We start from the raw sequence: 26,155 nt of genomic DNA on the forward strand, positions 1-26,155 counted from the left end.
GTCCAGTTCTGACTGTTGCTTCCTGACCTGCATATAGGTTTCTCAAGAGGCAGGTCAGGTGGTCTAGTATTCCCATGCTTTTCAGAATTCTCCACAGTTTACTGTGATCCACACAGTCAAAGGCTTTGGCATAGTCAATAAAGCAGAAGTAGATGTTTTTCTGGAACTCTCTTGCTTTTTGTGATCCAGTGGATATTGGCAATTTGATCTCTTGTTCCTCTGCCTTTTCTAAAACCAGCTTGAACATCTGGAATTTCATGGTTCACGTATTGCTAAAGCCTGGCTTGGAGAATTTTGAGCATTACTTTACTAGCATGTGAAATGAGTGCAATTGTGCAGTAGTTTGAGCATTCTTTGGCATTGCCTTTCTTTGGGATTGGAATGAAAACTGACCTTTTCCAGTCCTGTGGCCACTGCTGAGTTTTCCAAATTTGCTGGCATATTGAGTACAGCACTTTCACAGCATCATCTTTCAGGATTTGAAATAGCTCTACTGGAATTCCATCACCTCCACTAGTTTTCTTTGTAGTGGTGCTTTCTAAGGCCCACTTGACTTCACATTCCAGGATGTCTGGCTCTAGGTGAGTGATCACACCATCGTGATTATCTTTGTTGTGAGGATCTTTTTTTGTATAGTTCTTCTTTGTATTCTTGTCACCTCTTGATATTTTCTGCTTCTGTTAGGTCCATACCATTTCTGTCCTTTATCGAGCCCGTCTTTGCATGAAATGTTCCCTTGGTATCTCTAATTTTCTTGAAGTGATCTCTAGTCTTTTCCATTCTGTTGTTTTCCTCTATTTCTTTGCATTGATCGCTGAGGAAGGCTTTCTTATCTCTTCTTGCTATTCTTTGGAACTCTGCATTCAGATGTTTATATCTTTCCTTTTCTCCTTTGCTTTTCACTTCTCTTCTTTTCACAGCTATTTGTAAGGCTCCCCAGTAACATCTTTTAAACTTACTTTCTTACTTCCCCCTCTTCTGTTCTATAAAATAAACTGGCATCCAGACCCTGATAAGATGGTATTCTAGGACTCTATCCACCATCTCTTCTGTCTGTCGGCTTTCCAAGTAAAGTCACTATTCCTTACCTTGAATTTCCCAGGTGGTGCTAGTGGTAAACAACCCATCTGCCAATGCAGGAGACATGAGATATGGGTTCAATCCCTGGGTGGGGACGATCTTCTGGAGGAGGGCACGGCAACCCACTCCAGTATTCTTGCCTGGAGAATCCCATGGACAGAGGAGCCTCATAGGCTTCAGTCCATGGGGTCCCACAGAGTCAGACACAACTAAAGTGACTTAGCACACAGCACAGCATGTTTCTTACCACAACACCTTGTCTCTGATTATTGGTCTATTACACAATGAGAAGACAGAGCTTGGATTTGGTAACATTCCCAGAACAGAGCTATTACCAGAGATATCTGGAAAGATATGAGCTGGGCATGGTGGGGAGAACTTGGTAGAACCTAAAGGTCCAAGTTCACTTTGTATCCAGGCACCTCTGCCTAGCCCAGAAAACAGTAGCTTTTCTCTATATATATGAATTGCCTTCCTCCTCTTTGAAATCCCAACCATTACCTACAACATCTTCTTTTCATCTTTATCTGAAAATGGTATTTTAAGGTGAAGGCTTTGGTGCATTTTGGAGAGTAACTCAGTTTTCCTGTGTCTCTCCTATGGATATTTGTTATTAAACTTTTATTTGATTTTTTGTTGCTAATCTGTCTCATGTCAATTTAAATTTTTTACCAGCCATAAGATCTTAGAAGAGGAGAGGAAAACTTTCTCCCTGACAGCTTCATGGGGGAAATGAGAAGGGCTCTTACATAAATGCTCTTGATCTTTCTGACCCCCTGATGTGAAACATGACAATTAAATACCTCCCATATAAAATGTTCATGAAATTTAAATATATTTTCCTTACCAAGGAATTTTGCTCAAGGAAGAATCATTCTCAGAGTTAATGAGGCATCTTAGAATTACACTTAAATAGTTACAGGACTCACTGAAACCACATTTTTCATAGTGAGTGAAGACTTTTAGAGATTTTCATGTGTATGAATAATGCGATTAGCTATTTCAAAATCTGGAGATGAGGGTGTTGGAAGTTCCAAAAAATTCCAAGGTTTCTCCTCAGAAATAAATGTTTGGTTTAAAATTTCCCTATATCCTTTTTGGAGTAGCCATTCTATAAGCTGGGCTTCTCTGGTAGCTCCGTCAGGAGAGAATCTGCCTGCTAATGCAGGAGACACAAGAGACACGGATTCGCTCCTTGAGTTGCGAAGATCCCCTGGAGAAGGAGATGGCAAACCACTCCAGTATCCTTGCTTGGAAAATCCCATGGACAGAGGAGTCTGGTGGGCTCCAGTCCATGGGTTGTGACTAACACTTTCACTTTCTTTCACTTCTCTGTAAGTTGCTGCTCTACTGAACTAACTTAACAATGCAATTCAACAACTTGGCTTATACTATAATGTCTTAACCTGATTTGTCCTAAAGAAATTAATTATGTTAGCTGAATTCGAAATAAGAACGATTTTGCCTTTTGTCTGAGTTATATGTGGATTGTGCTCTACTTCCCAGAGATTTTGGATTGTTAATGAAAATATATGAAATGTACTCAGTGAGTACTTACTACTTACTCAATTATTTTGGCCTAATGCAGTAGATATCATTTTGAAGATGGATGACCTAAGACTCATCTTTCATACACTCATGATCTATATATGTTTTCTTATTCTGATAATTTTTAATTATATCTTTTGCCCATTTCTCACTAGTTTATGATTGTTTCCTTAAGTATTTGAAGGAGCTTTTTTCTAAGCTAGGGAAATTAACTGTCTGAAAGTTACAATTATTTTCTAGTTTGTCTTTATACTGATTTTTCTTAAGGTGACTTCAGCCTTGCAGAAATCTTAAAAATTTTTGCTTTTGAGTAATCAAATTCATCAACATAGTATTTCATGGCCTCTCTCTGCCTCTGTTTTGGTTTTATATCATATTTGGAAAAGTCTTCCTTTAGCTATTTAGACTCTTTTGCCACCCATGGCCTGTAACCTGCCTGGCTCCTCTGTCCATTGAATTCTCCAGGCAAAAATACTGCAGCAGTTTGCCATTTTCTTCTGCAGGGTATCTTCCTGACCCAGGGATCAAGCCCTCGTCTCTTAGGTCTCTTGCATTGGCAGGCAGGTTCTTTACCATTGAGGCACCTGGGAAGCCCAAAGTCTTCCTTATTCTAAGATTAAAAAAGAATTATCCCCACATCAAATAAGAGGATTTTTTTTAAAAAAGTAGAAAACAACAAATGTTAGGATGTGAAGAACAATCAACTACAGTGCATAGCTGATGGGGATATAAGATGGTTCATCTGCTGTAGAAAGCAGTATGGTAGTTTCTCAAAAAATTAAACAGAGAATAAGACCTAGCAATCCCACGAGGAGCTGTGCACACAAAGGGACTGAAAGCAGTCTTAATCACAATAGCCAAAAAATGGACAAAGCTCAAATGTTTTTCAACAGATGAGTGGATAAAACCAATACAATATTGTAAAGTAATTAGCCTCCGATTAAAATAAATAAATTTAAATTAAAAAAATAAATGTGGTATACACACACAATGGAATATTATTCAGCATAAAAACTGAATGAAACTCTGAACAATGTTACAGCAAGGATGCAACTTGAAAACACTATGTTAATTTAAATAAAACAAGCACAAAAAGGACAAATATATGATTATGTTTGTTTGTGGTACATAGAATAGCCAAAGCCATAGATAGAGGAAGTAGAAGAGTGGTTACCATGGGTGGGGAGAGAGAAATGGAGAGTCAATATTTGGTGGATACAGAGTTTCAGTTTGCAATGACAAAAATATATTGCAGAAATGGATAGTGGCATTGGCATCATGACACAAAATGTGAAAACACTTAAACCACTAAACTGTACACTTAAAAATGGCTATAATGGTAAAATTTTGTTGTGTATGTTGTACCATAATTAAAAAATAATAATAATTATCTCATTATGTTATTTTACACTTTTGTACTTCCATTTTCTATTGAGCCCTGGTTGCAAAAAACAGGTCAACCTTAAATAAGAAAAGTTTATCAGAAGACATTTATTTATTCAGTTTTATACAAGTTTATATATCATTAAAATGGAGTTTATTTTTAAATATCCATAAAAACCACATTATAGAGACTTTCCTGAAATGTATACTTAGATAGAACATAAAGAAATATCTTCTTTTTAATACAGTATTGTAAAGCAAAATAAAGTAAAAATAAAAATTTTAAAAAAAAAGAAAGGAAAAGCAGGAGCTACTTTGCAGGTTCATTTTTTGTCAGGTATCACCAAAAATTAAAATTGGATAATCAAACTAAAAGATAAGCCAGAATCAGATTTTAATCTTTAAGGATTCTTTCCTTTCAGTTCAGTCCAGTTCAGTCGCTCAGTCGTGTCCGACTCTATTCAACCCCATGAATCGCAGCACGCCAGGTCTCCCTGTCCATCACCAACTCTCAGAGTTCACTCAAACTCATGTCCATCAAGACAGTGATGCCATCCAGCCAAAACATCCTCTGTTGTCCCTTCTCCTCCTGTCCACAATCCCTCCCAGCGTCAGTCTTTTCCAATGAGTCAACTCTTCACATGAGGTGGCCAAAGTATTGGAGTTTCAGCTTTAGCATCATTCCTTCCAAAGAAATCCCAGGGCTGATCTACTTCAGAATGGACTGGTTGGATTTCCCTGCAGTCCAAGGGACTCTCAAGAGTCTTCTCCAACACCACATTTCAAAAGCATCAATTCTTCGGCACTCAGCCTTCTTCACAGTCCAACTCTCACATCCATACATGACTACTGGAAAAACCATAGCCTTGACAAGATGGACCTTTGTTGGCAAAGTAATGTTTCTGCTTTTCAATATGCTATCCAGGTTGGTCATAACTTTTCTTCCAAGGAGTGTCTTTTAATTTCATGGCTTCAATCACCATATGCAGTGATTTTGGGGCCAAAAAGAGAGTCTGACACTGTTTCCACTGTTTCCCCATCTATTGCCCATGAAGTGATGGGACCAGATGCCATGACCTTCGTTTTCTGAATGTTGAGCTTTAAGCCAACTTTTTCACTCTTCTCTTTCACTTTCATCAAGAGGCTTTTGAATTCCTCTTCACTTTCTGCCATAAGGGTGGTGTCATCTGCATATCTGAGGTTATTGATATTTCTCCCAGCAATCTTGATTCCAGCTTGTGCTTCTTCCAGTCCAGTGTTTCTCATGATGTACTCTGCATAGAAGTTAAATAAGCAGGATGACAATATACAGCCTTGACGTACTCCTTTTCCTATTTGGAACCAGTCCATTGTTCCATGTCCAGTTCTAACTGTTGCTTCCTGACCTGCATATAGGTTTCCCAAGAGTCAGGTCAGGTGGTCTGGTAGTCCCATCTCTTTCAGAATTCTCCACAGTTTTTTGTGATCCACACAGCCAAAGGCTTTGGCATAGTGAATAAAGCAGAATAGATGTTTTTCTGGAAGTCTCTTGCTATTTGACGATCCAGTGGATGTTGGCAATTTGATCTCTGGTTCCCCTGCCTTTTCTAAAACCAGCTTGAACATCTGGAAGTTTACACTTCATGTATTGCTGAAGTCTGGCTTGGAGAATTTTGAGCATTACTTTACTAGCATGTGAGATGAGTGCAATTGTGCGGTAGTTTAAATATTCGTTGGCATTGCCTTTCTTTGGGATTGGAATGAAAACTGACCTTTTCCAGTCCTGTGGCCACTGCTGAGTTTTCCAAATTTGTTGGCGTATTGAGTGCAGCACTTTCACAGCATTATCTTTCAGGATTTGAAATAGCTCCACTGGAATTCCATCACCTCCACTAGCTTTGTTTGTAGTGATGCTTCCTAAGGCCCATTTGACTTCACATTCCAGGATGTCTGGCTCTAGGTGAGTGATCACACCATCATGATTACCTGGGTCATGACGCTTTTTTTTATACAGTTCTCCTGTGTATTCTTGCCACCTCTTCTTAATCTCTTCTGCTTCGGTTAGGTCCATACGATTTTTTTCCTTTATCGAGCCCATCTTTGCATGAAATATTCCCTTGGTATCTCTAATTTTCTTGAAGAGATCTCTAGTCTTTTCCATTCTGTTGTTTTCCTCTATTTCTTTGCACTGATTGCTGAGGAAGGGTTTCTTATCTCTCCTTGCTATTCTTTGGAACTCTGCATTCAGAGGCTTATATCTTTCCTTTCCTCCTCTGCTTTTTGCTTCTCTTCTTTCACAGCTATTTATAAGGCCTCCTCAGACAACCATTTTGCTTTTTTGCATTTCTTTTCCATGGGGATGGTCTTGGTCCCTGTCTCCTGTACAATGTCATGAACCTCTGTCCATAGTTCATCAGGCACTCTATCTATCAGATCTAGTACCTTAAATCTATTTCTCACTTCCACTGTTTAATCATATGGGATTTGATTTAGGTCATACGTGAATGGTCTAGTGGTTTTCCCTACTTTCTTCAATTTAACTCTGAATTTGGCAATAAGGAGTTCATGATCTGAGCCACAGTCAGCTCCCGGTCTTGTTTTTGCTGACTGTATAGAGCATCTCCATCTTTGGCTGCAAAGAATATAATCAATCTGATTTAAATATTGACCATCTGCTGGTGTCCATGTGTAGAGTCTTCTCTTGAGTTGTTGGAAGAGGGTGTTTGCTATGACCAGTGCATTCTCTTGGCAAAATTCTATTAGCCTTTGTCCCACTTCATTCCGTAAAGGCCAAATTTGCCCGTTACTCCAGGTGTTTCTTGACTTCCTACTTTTGCATTCTAGTCCCCTATAATGAAAAGGACATCTTTCTTGGGTGTTAGTTCTAAAAGGTCTTGTAGGTCTTCATAGAACCATTCAACTTCAGCTTCTTCAGTGTTACTGGTTAGGGCATAGGTTTGGATTACCATGATATTAAATGGTTTGCCTTGGAAACAAAGAGAGATCATTCTGTCCTTTTTGAGATTGCATCCAAGTACTGCATTTTGGACTGTTTTGATGGCTACTCTGTTTCTTCTAAGGGATTCCTGCCCACAGTAGTTGATATAATGGTCATCTGAGTTAAATTCACCCATTCCAGTCCATTTGAGTTCTTTGAATCCTAGAATATCGACGTTCACTCTTGTCATCTCCTATTTGACCACTTCCAATTTGCCTTGATTCATGGACCTGACATTCCAGGTTCCTATGCAATATTGCTCTTTACAGCATCAGACCTTGCTTCTATCACCAGTCACATCCACAACTGGATATTATTTTTGCCTTGGCTTCATCCCTTCATTCTTTCTGGAGTTATTTCTCCACTGATCTCCAGTAGCATATTGGGCACATACCAACCTGGGGAGTTCCTCTTTCGGTGTCCTATCATTTTGCCTTTTCATACTGTTCATGGGGTTCTCAAGGCAAGAATACTGAAGTGGTTTGCCATTCCCTTCTCCAGTGGGCCACATTCTGTCAGACCTCTCCACTATGACCTGCCCATCCTGGGTGGCCCCATACGGCATGGCTTAGTTTCATTGAATTAGACAAGGCTGTGGTCAATGTGATCAGACTGGCTAGTTTTCTGTGATTATGGTTTCAGTGTGTCTGCCCTCTGATGCCCTCTCACAACACCTTCCCTCTTACTTGAGTTTCTCTTGCCTTGGACGTGGGGTATCTCTTCATGGCTGCTGCAGCAAAGGGCAGCTGCTGCTCCTTACCTTGGACAAGGGGTATCTCCTCAGAGCCACCCCTCTTGACCCTGAACGTGGAGTAGCTCCTCTTGGCCCTCCTGTGTCCACATAATTTAGTAACAACTCTGGTGTCATTGTTATTAGTGGTACATTATATCTACTTAAAATGAATTTTTTTTAAGCTGTAGGAGAACTTAATGATGATCTTTAATTCTTAATTTTTTCCAAATAAAGACGTGTATGAAAAAAGCTGCATTTCTTTAAAGACTTCCACTGCAACTAGAATGATGATTGTTACCCCCAGGAATTTCAATCAATATTTTTATATAAAGTCCAAGGGTTCCATCTTATTTTATCTTAATGTTCTAGGGAGTGATACTAAAATTTTTGAAATTACTCTATAGGCACAGCTACTAAAAATACTATGTCCCTGGTGGTTGGTACAAATTGCTCACATGTAAGAGTGGAAAGCAATTAAGTCAGAGATTTCTGGGGCCCAATTATGTTAAGCTCTGCACATTCTGGTGAAGCCTCTTGGTTTTTATCCAGTGTGGTATAGGTGGATGCTAGGGGATTTTAGCAGAGGAGCAATTTCTATGAAAGGTTAGGACTGCAGTGTCTGGAGGATTCTGTAGGAAGGTAAGAGTGAAAGCAGCAGGACCAGTTGGGCGGCTGTGTCAATGGTCCAAACAAGGCATGAGGGTTATGCGGTCTAGGGTGGTGGCCGGAAAGGTGTTGAGAAATTCTTGGATTTGGAGTATGTTTTGAAGCTGAAGTCAGTGGGATTGGCAGAGAAAAAGAGGAGTAAAGGATGAGCAGGAGATTTTGGAACTGGGAAATCTACATTTGGAAGAAGTAGAAGATTAGACAGACACGATGAAGCAGATCTCCTGAGCCAGACAGAGCCGTTGGGGCTTGCTCCTGCAAGTGTTACAAAGGTGCTTTAGGACCTTGGGAAGGAGAGGGTGATGTAAGGGCTGTTGTCAGGGCACCAGCAGCATTGTGAAGCTAGGAGGAGGCAAGGCTGATGAGGCGGGACTAGGGAAACAGGACTCTGCTAGTTTCTGTCTGGGGCTGGTAAGACTTGTTCCTTCTCTTTCCCCTTTGGGAATGGAGGACCTCACACCCAGTGGTTCCTTGTCTATCAAATGTGCCCTCCAGTTCCCAGTGGAATCTGTCAGAGTGATAGCGTTAGGTATGGTGGGTCACACAGCCCCCCAGGCACAAAGGGAACTCATGTGCTTCCCATAAAACACTCCAGGCAGAGCGCTGAGCAGGTGGGTGGAAACCCAGCCCGGACTATCCGATTTTGAAATTTGGCTTTACTACTCCCATCTACCCAACTTTGAGCAAATTATTTAATTTCCCCACATCTCAGTTTTCTCACTTAGGAAATGAGATTAAGATACTACTCAACTCACAGGATTAAGGTGGGAACTAAATAAGCTTTACATTTTGAAGCTTTTGTAAAGTAAATGTGAGCTGATTTTCTTTTTCTTGATTAAAAAAAAAATTAGTGTGGACTAATTCTTAAGATGGGTTTCTCAGGGGGTAAAGAATCCACCTGCCAATGCAGGAGATGCAGGTTCAGTCTCTGGGTTGGGAAGATCCCATGGAGAAGGAAATGGTAACTCACTCCAGTATTCTTGCCTGGAAAATCCAAAATTCTTCTTCTTCCACAGAAGAATCTAGTGGGCAACAGTCCATGGGGTCGCAAACAGTCAGAGAAGATTTACTGACTACAAACAACAAACAACAATCCTTAAGATATGTTCTTATAGTAATGTTGGTACTGATTGATTAGTACTGCAAGTAGACAACAGTGAAAATATTACTTCAAAAGAAGAATAGCAGAATTTAATATCTTGATTGGAAATTAATGTGCAAATGATGATGCTGAGTAAGTGGGAAAGAACAGTGTCTTCAACAAATAATGAGGAAAGAACTTATATTTCAAAAAGAGAATTTGGCAAACTCCTTCAGAAATGTATTTATTTGAATCAACATATTTTGGATAACTGTATAACACAGATTACATTTAAAATTAAATATGATTCTGTAATTGCCTGTCACAAAGTTTCTCTCCAGTTTTAATCCAAATATATATTGATTAAGGCAAAAAAAAAAAAAAGAACAAAATTCTCAAGGAGCATAAAATATGTGTGATCACTTTCCAAAATAAATTATGAGAAAGGAACTATTCACCATCATTATAAACCTGTGTTTCCTATTTTTAAATGCCCAAATAAATCCTGTGTGCTTATGTTGACTGGCTGTTGGTGGTACTGATCATATATGATTCAATTTATTGTATGTTTTCAAATAATTATCAGCCAGGGGTATTTTCATCTTCATTAATGATCAGAAAAAAATATAAGATACAAAAGTTTGAGTTTAAAAAAAGTTGTCTAAGTAATTAGTATGACATTTAATTCAGTTCAGTTCAGTCGCTCAGTCATATTTCAATGCTTGTGACCCCATGAACTGCAGCACACCAGGCCTCCCTGTCTGTCACCAACTCCCGGAGTCCACCAAAATTCATGTCCATTGAGTCAGTGATGCCATTCAACCAACTCATCCTCTGTTATCCCCTTCTCCTCCTGCCCTCAATCTTTCCCAGCATCAGGGTCTTTTCAAATGAGTCAGCTCTTCATATCAGGTGGACAAAGTATTGGAGTTTCAGCTTCAACATCAGTCCTTCCAATGAATATTCAGGACTGATTCCTTTAGGATGGACTAGTTGGATCTCCTTGCAGTCCAAGGGACTTTCAAGAGTTTTATCCAACACCACAGTTCAAAAGCATCAATTCTTCAGTGCTAAGCTTTCTTTATAGTCCAACTCTCACATCCATACATGACCACTGGAAAAACCATAGCCTTGAAATTTAGGCATAATGAAAAGAGGGATGAACTTTTGAGATTAATATGGCTATTTATGGCAACTATGCCTATATCTACTACTCATTTGAGGATCTTTAATTCTTAACATCTGTGGTAGGCAAATTAATGACTTTCCAAAGATGTTTATTCTCAAATCCTCAAAACCTGGAAATATGTTACCTTACATGACAGAGAAGTATTAACATAGAAGATGGGATCAAGGTTGATAATCTTATCCTGTGTTATTTTGTGTGTGGAGAGGATGTAATCAGAAGGGTTGTGATTGATGTAAGGAGGAGGCAAAAGAGGAAGAAGCAGAGAGACAACAATATGAAGAGGAAGCTTCTAGAAGCTGGAAAAGGCAAGAACACAAGATTATCCCCCTAGAATCTCCAGAGCAAACACAGTCTTGCAGACACCTTGATATTTGGCCAGCGAGACTCATTTTGGATTCCTGAGCCCTAGAACTGTAGATGGTTAAGCTGTGTTGTTTTAAACCCTGGAGCTTTTGGTAATTTGTTGAGACAGCAATAGAAAATTACTGTAACACCTGAAAGAGATATTGCAAAATGTGTGCAGTTTGAGAAAAATTATTGGGCTTTGAGAAACTTCAGGAGATGACAATAGTGGAGAGAAATGTTTAATTCAGGATTTGTAAGACTCATAATATCTTCCACCAAAGGAAATAGAGTTAGATGTTATACTCACATCTCAAATTACCACCTATAGCATTTCCATTGTAACTTTATTCTCCAATTATTGTCTCATTCTATCCATAGAACTTTCACAGATTTTGGCAAACCTATGATAGTGTATACCAAATGCAAGAACTTTAGAGTAAAAAAAGTTTTATAATACTCTTGTTTTGTACATGAGTGGCTTTCTTTTGAAAATTTACCAAACCTGTCATTAAGCTCTACATAAAACAAATAGTTGGGAATTTCTGGATTTGAATTTGATTCTATTCATATTTATACTAGCTAGTTTTATAACCATTAGTCTATATTTCTAGCACTATCCCTAACTTACAATACTATTTTCAGCACTTCACTTACCCTCATCAATCTTAGGTTCCACATTCACAAAGAAATAGAGATAGAAACAGAAGATATTAAGAAGAGGTTGCAAAACTATACAGAAGAACTATACAAAAAAGATCTTAATGACCCAGATAAGCACAATGGTGTGATCACTCACCTAGTGCCACACATCCTGGAGTGAGAAGTCAAGTGGGCTTAAGGATGCATCACCATGAACAAAGCAAGTGGAGGTGATGGATTACAGCTGAGCTATTTAAAAACCTAAATGATGATGCTGTGAAAGTGCTGCACTCAATATGCCAGCAAATTTGGAAAACTCAGCAGTGGCCACAGGACTGGAAAAGGTCATTTTTCATTCCAATCTCAAAGAAAGGCAATGCCAGAAAATGTTCAAACTATGACACAATTGCACTCATCTCACACGCTAACAAAGTAATGCTCAAAATCCTCCAAATCAGGCTTCAACAGTATGTGAATCAAGAACTTCCAGACGTTCAAGCTGAACTTAGAAAAGACAGAGGAACCAAAGGTCAAATTGCCAATATCTTTTGGATTACAGAAAAAGCAAAAGAGTTCCAGAACAGCATCTACTTCTGCTTTATTGACTATGCCAAAGCCTTTGTGTGGATCAAAGCAAACTATGGAAATTTCTTCAAGAGATGGGAATACCAGACCACCTGACCTGCTTCCTGAGAAATCAGTATGCAGGTCAAGAAGCAACAGTTAGAAATTGACATGGAACAACAGACTGGTTCCAATACAGGAAAGGAGTACATCAAAGCTAAATATTGTCACCCTGCTTATCTGACTTATATGCAAAGTATATAAATTAGATGCAAAACGCCAGGCTGGATGATGCACAAGCTAGAATCAAGATTGCAGGGAGAAATATCAATAACAGATATGCAGATGACATCACTCTTATGGCAGAAAGTGAAGAAGAACTAATGAGCCTTTGATGAAGGTGAAAGAGGCTTAAAATTCAACATTCAAAAAATGAAGATCATGGCATCCGGTCCCATCACTTCATGGCAAATAGATGGAGAAACAATGGAAAGAGTGACAGACTTTATTTTCTTGGGCTCCAAAGTCACTGCAAGTGGTGACTGTAGCCATGAAATTAAGACGCTTGCTCCTTGGAAGAAAAGCTATGACCAACCTAGACAGCATATTAAACAGCAGAGACATTACTTTGACAACTAAGATCCATCTAGTCAAAGCTATGATTTTTCCAGTAGTCATGTAAGGATGTCAGTGTTGGACCATAAAAAAGCTGAGTGCCGAAGAATTGATGCTTTTGAACTGCGGTATTGGAGAAGACTCTTGAGAGTCCCTTAGACAGCAAAGAGTCAATGCTGCAAAGAGTCAAGGAAGTCAACTCTGAATATTCATTGGAAGGACTGATGCTGAAGCTGAAACTCCAATACTCTGGCCACCTATACAAAGAGCTGACTCATTGGAAAAGACCCTGATCATGGGAAAAATTGAAGACTGAAGGAGAAGGGGATGACAGAGGATGAAATGGTTGATGGTATCACCAACTCAATGGACATGAGTTTGATCAAGCTTGGGGAGTTGTCAATGGACAGGGAAGCCTGGCGTGCTGAAGTCCATGGGGTCCCAAAGAGTAGGACATGACTGAGTGACTGAACCCATGAAGTGAAATGGTCATTAATTAAATTATGTGTAATGCTATACTATGCTAAGTCACTTCAGTCGTGCCCGACTCTGTGAGACCCCATAGACGGCAGCCACCAGGCTCCCCTGTCCCTAGGATTCACCAGGCAAGAACACTGGAGTGGGTTGCCATTTCCTTCTCCAATGCATGAAAGTGAAAAATTAAAGTGAAGTTGTTCAGTCATGTCCAACCCTCAGCAACCCCATGGACTGCAGCCTACCAGGGTCCTCTGTCCATGGGATTTTCCAGGCAAGAGTACTGGAGTGGGGTGCCATTGCCTTCTCCGAAATTATGTGTAATGTATGTATCTAATAACATCATTCATCTGAGTATCCCAAATGAGTTAAAGTCATTTAGTCATATCAGATTCTTTGTGACCCCATGGAGTATAGCCTGCTAGGATCCTCTGCCCATGCAATTCTCTAGGCCAGAATACTGGAGTGGGTAGCTGTTCCTCTCTCCCAAAGCATGGTATCCTGAAGGATAGTCTATAAACATTAACAAGTAGTATTATCTCAACTTTACAAGGGAGAAACAAGGCAGAAAGAATTAACTAGATTAGAGAAAGCCATAAATTATCCACTGGTGAGATACTCTGAGGACTATGCTTGCTGTCCTTCTATCTGCTTACCACGTTTTAATCTCTATTTGATACCACTAGGCAATACATACATAATCAATAGATTAAAATATTATATATGAATGTAACACACTATATGTTACTAATAGAATCAATACTATCTCAAGTCTTAAACCATATAGAAAATGCTTAAGAAAGCCTAGCCTGTTTTTAACATTCTGCATACAGGCTACTCATCTAACAGTTCCAGCTGTATCATAAAGAGAAAGGAGCTTTTAATAACTGTGTTATCAGTCACATTAGCTTTGCTAAAATTGGGGAGGGCTCTCAAAATAGACGATGCATGGATTATGTACTGTCATTGAAAAGTGAAAGTGAAGTCGTTCAGTTGTGTCCGATTCTTTGCGATCCCATGGACTGTAGCCTACCACGCTCCTCCTTACATGGGATTTTCCAGGCAAGAGTACTGGAGTGGGTTGCCATTTCCTTCTCCAGGGGATCTTCCTGACCCAGGGATCGAACCTGGGTCTCCCACATTGTAGGCAGACGCTTTGCTGTCTGAGCCACCAAGCAGTCCATACAGTCACTGAAAATCCTTTTAAATACTGTACTTAAAGAGACTTTTGGCTATTGCATAAACACTAATCCTGTTATCTTTTGCTTTATTGTCTATAGTTATTAACACTGTATTGGACCCCAAAAATTTAAGAAGACATATCTCATGTTAAGTGCTCTTAATAACAATGAAAGTGGATTGGATTACTGAATCGAGTTTAACGCAGCCACAGCTACTACCTCTATCAACCTTTTTTCCAGGAAGTGCTTTTCCATCCCTAAGTTTATATAAACATGCAGGCTCATGTGCTTATTTGGTTTAGAAAAAAAAAAAAATTCCACACTTGCCATAGCAACCTCAGTTCCAAATGGGAGCAGAATATCTTGGTAAGTACTGATGCTGAAGTGTCTCTGATGAGGGGCTCTTCCTCAGCTTCCTGCCCAAACCAGTGGAATCCTCCAGCTGGACCACTCCACCTGCCACTCTCTCCTCGAGTCCAGGTTCTGTCCTGGGGGCCCCTTGCTCGGGCTTCCAGGCTGTGCTGCTTACTTGGTGCCCCCGTTCCCTGCTCCTCACCACATACCCGGTGCTCACAGGTACCCAGGAAGATGTGCTTGTTTTTGAGCACTGGTTTCCTAAGAAGGAAACTTCAAATAAGCTTTCTCAGGCCCCTGTATTGCTCCCAAAATTTCAGTCCTGAAACTGCTCTGTTGCTTGATGGATATCTCCTGTTTTATGCCCTTCCCCACATCCACACCTCAACTCGGAATGCAAAGCTGCTGTAACTTTCTCTTCCTAGGATGCCTCCTTGCTCCAAAAGTCATAAAGAGTTCCCACCAGGATTTCCATTTCCATTTGCAATTTCTTCATAAAGCACAAAATCATTTTAGAAGCTTTTTTTCCTGACATCTTGTGAAGAAGGAGTATCTGCTTTACAAAGAAGCAGAGCTTGCCCTCTTGAGAAGGTAGAGAATACCTATGATTCCTTCCCGCAGGGCTCAGAGCAGTGAAAAGTAATGCCACGCTCATTTTTCAATGCTTCTTCATATGAGCTCGCTGTGTTAAATATTTAATAAATCACCACGTGCTAACAGTCCTGTACATCAATGGTCCCCAGGCTTTCTGACACCAGGGACCAGCTCCATGGAAGACAATTTTTCCACAGACAGGGTGGAGGGCTTAGTTCAGGCAGTAATGCGAGCAGTTAGGGGGGGTGGGTGGGGAGCTGCAGATGAAGTGTCCCTCGTTTGCCCTCCGCTCACCTCTTGCTGTGTGGCCTGGTTTCTAATGGGCCATGAACCAATACTGCTCTGCAGCCCAGGGATCAGGGACCCTGGTTATACAGTGTCTGTAGCATCCTGGTCTTCCTAGTGACACGCCTATTTTCAAGTATCACTTCTGTTATAGATCTCAAGTTGGAGAGCTCGTTGCTCAAGAGCTCTTGACCAATATTAAGAGATAGGGGTTGGGTAAAAGGAAAGGTAGCTTTATTGAGGAGGTCAGCAATTCTGGGGAGAAGGTGAACTCATGTCCCTAAAAACAAACTGCCCTCTGCCATTCAGGGGAGCAAGAACTTTTGAAGGGGAGTTTCAGTGGTGTATCAGTGGAGGGAGGGGGCCAGATGCAGAAAGAGCACAGTCAACTCTGACAGTCATCTTGAAATTGATCATTGGTGGTCTGAGCAGCGTCATCTTTATTGGTTTAAGTCCATACAGTTAATCTTCAGTTCTAGGGTTGGTTTGTTCCCATTTCTTTGACGCCACTTCTTGAAATTCTTGTTATGGGAGTCTGGTCATCACATAGTTAACCTACCCCTGGTGGGGGCTTCAGTAATTTTGGTGCTCAGTATGTCTAAGCTCAAAGGATGTGACTCAGAATATTGTCTATAATGGACTTTCCAGGTGGTGCTAGTGGTAAAGAACCTGCCTGCCAATGCAGGAGACATAAGAGATGTGGGTTTGATCCCTGGGTGGGGAAGATTCCCTGGAGGAGGGCATGGCAACCCACTCCAGTTGTCTTACCTGGAGAATCCCACGGACAGAGGAGCCTGGTGGGCTTCCAGTCCATGGGGTGAAAAAGAGTCAGACATGACTGAAGCGACTTAGCATGCATGCACCTACTATCTATAGCCCTTGAAGTGAACTAAAATCCTTGAGTTTGCTTAATGACTAAACTTTATTATTGATTTTGTTTGACTGCTTTCCTTTGTTTCTGCATTTTCTCGCTTCCCAAATGAAGTTTATTCTTGGGCTAAAGTTTTGCTACAAACAAAAGGCAGATGGAGGCCGCTGTGTGGGTGTCTATCATGGGAAGATTGCTCCACTACACCTCCACCAGGAAATGAATCACCCAGCCAAGGGGGATTAAGCTTTCTTTTGTACTGTATCCTTCTTATCTTACATTGTAGAGTACAACTCCAGAACCTTCTTTTCAGAGATACAGAGGGCTCTGGCACTCACAGGAACACACGGCATTTGTTACATCACTTAGCAGAGATAGAAAGACTTCTGAAGAAACCTGGGAATGAGTACTAATACTCAGTTGTAAAAGTTATTTATATATTTGACTGTGCCGGGTGTTAGTTGCAGCATGTGGGACCTTTAATTGTGGCATACGAGATCTAGTTCCCTGACTAGGGATTGAACCCAGGCCCCTAGCACTGAGAAGACAGAGTCTGAGCCCCTGGACTACGAGGGAATTTCCAGCACTGATACTTTGAATAACTCTATTTTGAAAGGTAGGCATAAAGGTTTAAAAAGAAAGAACTGAGGTACCTTGAATAGCCCGAGTGTTCATGGAACAGACTGTTCACAGAACAAGAATTATATGAGACATTTGGAAGATGAAATTGTGTTGCATGTGACTATTATTTTAGGAGAGACTTTTCTTAAGGTCTACTCTAAGGATACACTAGAGACTGATAAAATAAGCATTCTTCATTCAGTAGAATTTACTGCATGTATGCAAGTTTCTCCTTACCAGCCAGTGGAAGTGAACAAGGGTACATTAAAGTTACATTTAAAGTAGCGTAGCCCCCACCTGGGTGAGAGCAGGGTCTCAGTTCCACCTTTTAATTCTCTCCAAGTTATTCCGGGGCATTCCTGGAGTGGTTCCGAAAGGAAACTCACATTCTTCTCAGTCATTTTCACTGAGTCATTTTGTGATGTTTGCAAGGTCCTAAGTTAAAGAATTGGCTACTAAAAATGGTTGTACTCTATCTGCCTACAAGAGTCAAGATTCAGGTCAGCAGAGTGTGTAATCCAGGTAAACAGCATTTGTCAGGGATGCCAGTCCTAATGAATACTATTTTTGTTGTTGTTGTTGATTTGTTTCCAGTATTTTGTGTGTGGTCTGCCAACATCTTTTTTTGTGAATGTTTGTTAATATTTTCCTATAAAAGGTGTCCTATATCTTTTATGCTTCCCAGGTGGCTCAGTGGTAAAGAATTCACCTGCTAACGCAGAAGACACAGGAGATGTGGGTTTGATTCCTGGGTCAGGAAGATCCCCTAGGGTAGGAAATGGCCACCTGCTCCAGTTTTCTTGCCTGGAAAATTCCATGGACAGAGGAGTTCTATGGGCTACAGTTCACAGAGTCACAAAGAGTTGGATGTGACCTAGCAACTCAGCATGCATGCATATCTTTTATTCCTTTGTACTTCACCAACTCATTTGATAATTTTTTCTTGAACACCTTCAATGTGCAAAGCTTGGGCTAAGTAGATGCATTTCTGAACAAGAAATAACCTCTGCTCTGAAATCTAATGGGAAATAAGAACAGACAATGATAATTAAAGAAAAAAAGATATAGGAGAAAGTCCATGTGAAGACATAATTAATTGATTTGTAGTTCAGAGACGTGAAGTATTTACTAGAACTTATTGGGTTCACCAAGAAGCCTTCAAAGAAAGAGTGGCTTTAATATGAGCCCTTAAAGCATGGACATCATCTTTTAAAATAAGTTTAGTAAATTTATTCTATATTGAAACTATTGTTTCATATAAATTAGAAAAAAATGTATGTCAAGTAGAAGGAAATTAAACCACCTGTAAGCTAGTCAAGCAAAAGTAATTTTGTAATTGTAGCAGATTGAATTATTGTTCACAATATTTTATGCCCTCTGTATAATTTTGTCAATACTTTGTTTGCTCTACTTTCAGACCATACTGTAGATGCTGTTTTTTAATCTGATTTTATCACTCAGTATATTGTGACCAACTTTCTATTCTTTTGCACCATTTAAATGTCTGAATAGATTTTTTTTTTAATCCAGTTCTCCCAAATAAAAAGCTGTATTTGTTAGTTTTAGACTTGGCTGCAAATGAGAGAACACTGAGTGGATTAAAGACAGCAGAATTTTTTTCCATGTATCGGTGAAGAATTTCTGAACTGGCATTATGCCACATGGTTTAGAAGCCCAGACCTCATCTGTCTGGCAAGTTTCAGGAGGATGGAGTGAAGTTAAGCAGACGGGAAGAACTTTTTCACAAGTTGCACACATCGTTCTTATTTCTATCCAAAGGGTAGAAATTAGTTACTTGTCCATGTTTACTTACAAGAGAATCTGAGGAAAGTAGCCTTCAGTCAGGTAACTGAGACCCAATGAAAAACTGGGGACTCCATTATCAAGGAAGAAGTGGAGACAAAATAGCCCACTATAATTGATATTCTCTGTGATTGACACCTATTTTGTTTTCAATCTTTTAATACCATAAGTAACATTATGATTAAACTTATAGATTTTTGACAGGCAGAGAGGATATTAGGGGGTGAAGTACATTTAAGAATACCTAGGAACTTGTTTATGAACAACAAGCAATACAATTTTATAATAGTGTATGGGGCTTCCAGGGTGGCTCAGATGGTAAAGAATCTGCCTGCAATGCAAGAGACCCAGATTCAACCCCTGGGTCAGGAAGATCCCCTGGAGAAGGGATTGGCTACCCACTTCAGTATTCTTGCCTGGAGAATTCTATGGACAGAGGAGCCTGGTGAGCTACTGACCATAGTGTCACAAAGAATCAGACATGACTGATCGATTAACATTCTTTTACTTTCAAAAGACATATGGGGAATAGATGGAAATGAATCTTGTTTTTCCAAATGGTTATTCAATCTTGTGTGTCCAGAAAGAGAACAGATCCTGAGTTCCAAGGTCAGTGATACTAGACCCTCATTTTCAGAGGATTAGCTAATCAGTACATGAAATAAGCATTTATGTTTACTAAGTGAACTGGTTAAGCAACCAGTGAAACCATTTTTGAGCACTTAACCCCCTCTAGCTTTTTATCAGAAGAACTTTTTTATCTTTCAGATGAAAATAGAAAATCTTTCTGGAATAAGTAAAATATATATGAAAAATAGTCTATATTTTTATATATAGTTTATATTATTTGATATGACAATAACAATAATAACTTAAACTTCTAGAGCTCTCTATAGTTGACAAAACACTTTTGCTTAAATTATTGGCAAAATGAGCAAAAAGATATTACCTTTTATACATGAGGGGAAAATAAAGCTCAAGAAATATTATAAACCTTGCCAAAGATCACACAGCAAATTAGAATAAAAGCTTGAAATTTAGGCTAAAATCTAGGACTTCTCATTCATATTGTATCGTATTACGTTGCCCTCTGATCAGAAATCATACATGCTTTATCTGAATATAACTGCACTTAATATGGTTCATTTAATGAGAAATAAATAGCAGATCTTTAGTTAGAAGCTATTAATAGTTGAAAATTATTACCCCAACTATATTAATATTTAGTGATATTACTACTACTCAATTTTGCCTCTGCTATTTTTGTGAGATGATCTTAAGTTGAAAAGCTCTAGATAATCGCTATCTGCTGAAAAGAATAATCATACCCTTATATATTTCCTTAAAATATAATGACCACATCTGTAGTGCCTTGGTTAAAAAACAAAACAATCCAAAGATGCACAAGTGATCAAACACTCAGATGGGAGTCCAGAAAGCTATGCTAAACCATCCTTTATTTCAAGGTCAAAACCCTTACTGTGGAGAGTCCACCATTAAGTGGTGGTCAGTCATAAGTCATTCTCCTTCCACTAAAAGCTTTTGTTAGGATACTTGGAGGGCTTCCCAGGTGGCTCAGCTGTAAAGAAACTGCTTGCAATGCAGGAGACGCAGGAGACACAGATTGGATCTGTGGGTCAGGAAGATCCCCTGGAGGAGGGCGTGGCAACCCGCTCCAGTATTCTTGCCTGGAGAAACCCATGGACAGAGGAGCCTGCGGAGCTATGGTGCGTAGGGTCGCAAAGAGTGGAAAGTGACTGAGCTCACACACGCATGCATGATAGTCGGAGTAGTCGTTAGTTTGAAGGTCCTTTTTCAGATCTTTAAGGAAGACTTTTTGTAGTGACATTTCCTCTCCTCCCACATAAGTGAGCTTTGTGGCCTCCACACACAGTGCTATTCTCTGGACCCAATACAGACCTTTCACTTGGAATGTCAACCATTCAGTTCGTTTCAACTTCACCCCATGGAGGGGGAAGGGTCCGTGACTATGGCTGATGAATGCCAGATACGAAAGAAAGGAACTCTCAGAGTGAAGCTTCAATAAAACCAGGCCTTTTATCTTTTATCTCGGTGAGAGCGCAAGCTTCCCACCCCACGATTTTATCTTAGTCACTGTATTTTTCTGGATTTTATTTGAATTACAAAGATCTGTCCATTACTCTAAATCATGGGTATGGTCCTTACCCCATATGCTTCAAACCTAAAATATGCTCAGTTGATTTCTGTGATTCTATCAGAGACAATATAGTTTCCCGAAGAAAACTTGATTTTTTTTTTTAAATTTCTGTTTCCTCCTTGCTGTTCAGAGGAGATAACAGAAAAATCTAAGGAGACAACAATCAGAAAAAAAAAGGAAAACTAAACTACAATGTGATAAATACAGTTCCTGAACCCCACTCAGAAAACTACAGAAATAGAACAGGGAAAGTAGTTAATTGGGAGGAATTCCAGGAAATTTCTGAGGAGGTGATAATGGAACAAGATTTGGAGACAAGTGTGATTTTGCCAGGCAGAGAAGAAAGTTATTGCAGGAGACTGATCTCAATGACTGGAAATCATGTAGGTGGGACACTATTTAACATGTTCCTGGAATCTTGAGAAAATGGCCTATAGCCAGAACACAAATGTAAACGCATGTGTTGGGAGTAGGGGTTGGGGCACAGGAGGACCTGAGAGAAAGCTGGAAAACTCTTTCAAATTTCAATCATTTATAATACTTAAAATAATCTTTATAATAGATAATATAGTATATGATCTTTATAATATTAAAGAGTCATATTTTCGCTAATTCAAAATAACTTCCTTTTCTGATTATAAAAGCCCTTTTACAAAAAGCTTTTCTGATTATCAAAGCATTCATTGTAGAAGACTTCATGATCTGGTGACTGGATTCCCAGCAGCCCCTTCCTTTGCCTGCTTGCCTCTAAACCAGACTATCCTCAACACATTCTTCATGGTGCTCTCCTAATTGATGTCACAGGCAGGGTGGGTGCACGGGGGCCGTGCGGACTTACCCTTAGCTAATACAGTGATTCCCAACCTTGCTGCTTCCTAAAAATACCAAGGCCAGTAGCTTTTTACTACCAGAGGTTCTGGTGAATTCATCTGCCCTGAGGTTCTGGTGTCCGTGTAACTTTAAAAAGCTGTCAGGTGAGGCTAACGTGAAGACTGAAAGAACTTCCCTGAGTTAATTGCTAGCTTCTTGCCTCACAAACAACTGATCATCCACGCCTAATATTTCCATCTTCATGAAGGCGGCTAAGCTATTTTCAGCCAAGTCTACAAAATATTTCTTATGTAAAGCTAAAACTGACTTTTATTTTTCTTTAATCCACAGAACCAGTTCTGCGCTGATGCTACATGGAATACGTTTATCCTTTTTCACATGACAGCCTGTTAATTACCTGAACATTTGTTAGTAGAGTCTTCCTGAGTGTAATTTTTCCCCAAGCTAAACATATAGAAAATTTTTTTAAATGTAAAACCCATCCCTAGTTGGACAGTGAGCTTGTCACATTCCACAGATCAGAAAGATTTGCATCTCTAAAAGTCTTGCATTCCTGTAAGAGACAGTTTACCGACAGACTCAGAGAGCTGTGCATCACACTGCAAGGCAGAAAATTCCCTTTTCTTGCTGTCAAACATAGGAATGCCTGGCCTGTATCAGAGTGACTAAAACCTCCAACTGGATTTCTTTCACTGTAAATAATCATTTGAAGAGTAAATACAGACTGGAAGTACTATGATATACTATACTATTAGGTATAGTGAATATAAGTTATTTTGTGTAAAACTACTTTAAATGTTTCCCTTTTTATTTTGGAACCTTCGTCATTCTGCAAGCTGGACTTCCTTGTGTTTTTCTATATGGTCATAAGAAGGGGGAAAAAACCCTCACTCAGATGTCAAAAAAATGTCTATGAACTTTTTGTTTGGTGATACCCAGACTATTCTGTTGTTTAATGATGGAGGTTTCTAGTTTCTTACTTCTTGTGTTTATCTTTTGGTAGATGTTTTGCCCCTGTTTCAACTGTGGTCTGCTTAGTGAGGGATTGAATGGAAGCCTCAGTCTTCTTACTCCAGAGAACCTCTGACTAATGATGTAGGCTGGGTCTGTGATAACCACTTTAAAATGTCAGCTATGAGGAGGGGCCCTACAGATTATGACCACACATCTTTCTTCTGTTCAACGCCAGTTCGTTGATCTAACCCAGCCTATCATCAGTTATCCACAGAAAGAAGCCCATGGGCTGACAGATAGTCACACTAATCCATAATTAGGTCCCAGTTTAACCTTTCTTCCTTTGTTCCCCACATCTCTCTGACCTGGAGTCCTTATTAGATCAGTATACTCACTCTCTTTCTAAATCACGTCAGAGATATTTCTGTTTGCACAATGCACTTACACCATTCTCCCTGTAAGAGATTGAAGCCTCCTCCCATTGACAGAATCCATTCTGCCTACAGGGAATCTGCTCAGAATGTAACTATCAGCACAGTCTCCACTTCTTCATGAAATGTCCCAGAATCCTCTTGTTCACAGAATCTTATAGCTTCTTTGAACACCTGTTTCCTTTATTGCCTATAATGGCAGTTTAATAGCAACAAAAATAATAACCATTGCTTAATAAGTTACCATTTTATTAAGGGCTTTTCTGTGCAATTCATATATATTGTTAACCCCGAGGATAGATCTTATTTTACCCGTTTAATAGATGAGGGAATCTAGAATCAACTGGGCTAAGCAACTTGCTCAATATGACAAAAGCTACTAAGGAGCAGAATTAGGATTGAGTTCTGGACTATGTGACTACAGTATCAGGTCAATATCAGGTCATCTTACTTCTATGTTTGTTTGGCCCTGATTCATACACTGACCTGTTTTCTTATTTAACTTCACTATACTTCAGAAACATGACATCTAACTTATAAAATAGTAATGTAGAGCAAATCAGCATTATGTTAATACTTACATATGGAGTTTGTTCTAAACTGAAGACAGTTTTACCTTTTAATGTTTACTTACTTATTATTTATTCGGCTGCATTGGATGTCAGTTGCAACACGTGGGATCTTCACTGCTGCAAGCCGGCTTCTCTCTAGTTATGGTGCTTAGGCTTAGTTGCCCCAAGGCATGACCTGGGTTTGTGGGACTTGGCTTCCTGGTCAGGAACTGAACCATGTCCCCTGAATTGGAAGGCATATTCTTAATCACTGGGCTGTCAGGGAAGTCCCAAGACAGTATTAAAAGCTTAAAAGAACTCAAGGGACAGTGTCACATATGCTACTCAAAGTCATCACACCATTCCTCTTAAGTAGTCTCCCAGTCTTTGTCAGAATTTAATTGCACTCATTCTAATTAAGGGATTGCATCCAGATGAAATCTGTACGCTTTAGAAAGTGAGAATTGACACAGATATGTGAATGGAGATTTTTCCATATTTCCCAGCAACTTCTTAAGGAAATAATTTTCTATTTGGTGCTTTCTCTGAAGAGTTGGCTCTGTCTGCCCCCAGTAGCCTCCAGGTTACCCCCCCTGCTTGCCGGTGGCCAGCCTCCACCTGCCTCAAATAGCCCTGTCTTCCTGAAGTACAGTTCAATGTACCAGATCATCCAGTTGTACTTCTCTGTCGTGTTCACCCAGAGCTGGCTCTTCTTTCAAGGCTGCGGTCTAAGTGTGTCTAAGCAGCACCCTTCCCCAGGCCCCTCCTCCTCACCAGCCCAACCTGCATGCCTCGTGTTTCAAGTCAGTTGGAAAGAGCTTGACCCAAATGGATGATCTGAATGCTAGCCTTCCTGGTACCATAAAGGTATTTCCAGCAGCAGGCCTTTTCTACTCTCTTATTAAACAGCCTTTAGTATCTGCAGAGAAGGCAATGGCAACTCACTCCAGTACTCTTGCCTGGAAAATCCCATGGGCAGAGGAGCCTGGTAGGCTGCAGTCCATGGGGTCACGAAGTCGGGCATGACTTAGCGACTTCACTTTCACTTTTCGCTTTCATGAATTGGAGAAGGAAATGGCAACCCACTCCAGTGTTCTTGCCTGGAGAATCCCAGGGACAGGGGAGCCTGGTGGGCTGCCGTCTATGGGATCACACAGAGTCGGACACAACTGAAGCGACTTAGCAGTAGCAGTAGCAGAAAGGCCCTAAGGGAAGAGCTTCCATATATATATTTATTTATTTAGAACTTACTTTTCCAGCGTTTTCTAAAGTATATGAAAGTCCAGCTGCTTTTATTTGAAACATTAGGTGCACTTACCACAAGTATTTAGCTAATCCTCAAGCACTCTTATAAGGCGGCTCCATATCATTAACCTCATTTTGACAAAGACAGACTTTACCGGCTCATCCTTTAACCCTACGGAAAGACCAGGGTGGATAGCAGAATTAGAAGAACTTAAAGACAGATTTCATCTTCATGATGGTTTCTTCATGAACAAATAAATCTGTTGGTAAATCAGGCTGTGAAGTTAATAGTTGGAGAGGATTTATCTCCGTATATGAGATAAATGGAGTGCTTGACACAGTGGTCACCAGCCTTTTGGGCAACAGGGTCTGGTTTCATGGAAGACTATTTTCCACACACTTTGGCGGGGGTCAGGGGTGGTTTGGGGATGATTTAAGTGCATTTATTGTGCACTTTATTTCTACTATTATTACATATGATATATAATGAAATAATTACACAACTCACCATAATGCAGAATCAGTGAGAGCCCTGAGCTTGCTTTTCTGCCACTAGATGGTCTCACTGGGGGTGAAGGGAGGTAGTGACGGCTGGAGTGTATGATGGGAAGTGGCTGTAAAGACAGATGAAAGTCAGCCTACTCACCTGCTGCTCACCTCCTGCCACATGGCCTGGCTCCTACCTGCCATGAATCGGTACTTGTCTCTCCCGGAGACTGGGGACTCCTGGTTTGAAAGAAGTAGTACAGCCAAGAATTATTTACCATTATAGGCCCTTATAATGATCCACTGACCTTTTCTTCCAGAATAAGATATATTTTATATTTTAACTCAAATTAACCTTTACATCTTCTTATAAGCCAAGTGAACTTTCTGGGACTAATATTATTCTTTGCAATTCTTGTATGTATTTAAAATTTTAAAAATATGATCCTTCAAGCCCAATTAATCATTGATTACTAGA

The sequence above is a fragment of the Capricornis sumatraensis genome, chromosome 22, assembly GCF_032405125.1.
Source record: "Capricornis sumatraensis isolate serow.1 chromosome 22, serow.2, whole genome shotgun sequence".
In the NCBI taxonomy this organism is placed as follows: domain Eukaryota; kingdom Metazoa; phylum Chordata; class Mammalia; order Artiodactyla; family Bovidae; genus Capricornis; species Capricornis sumatraensis.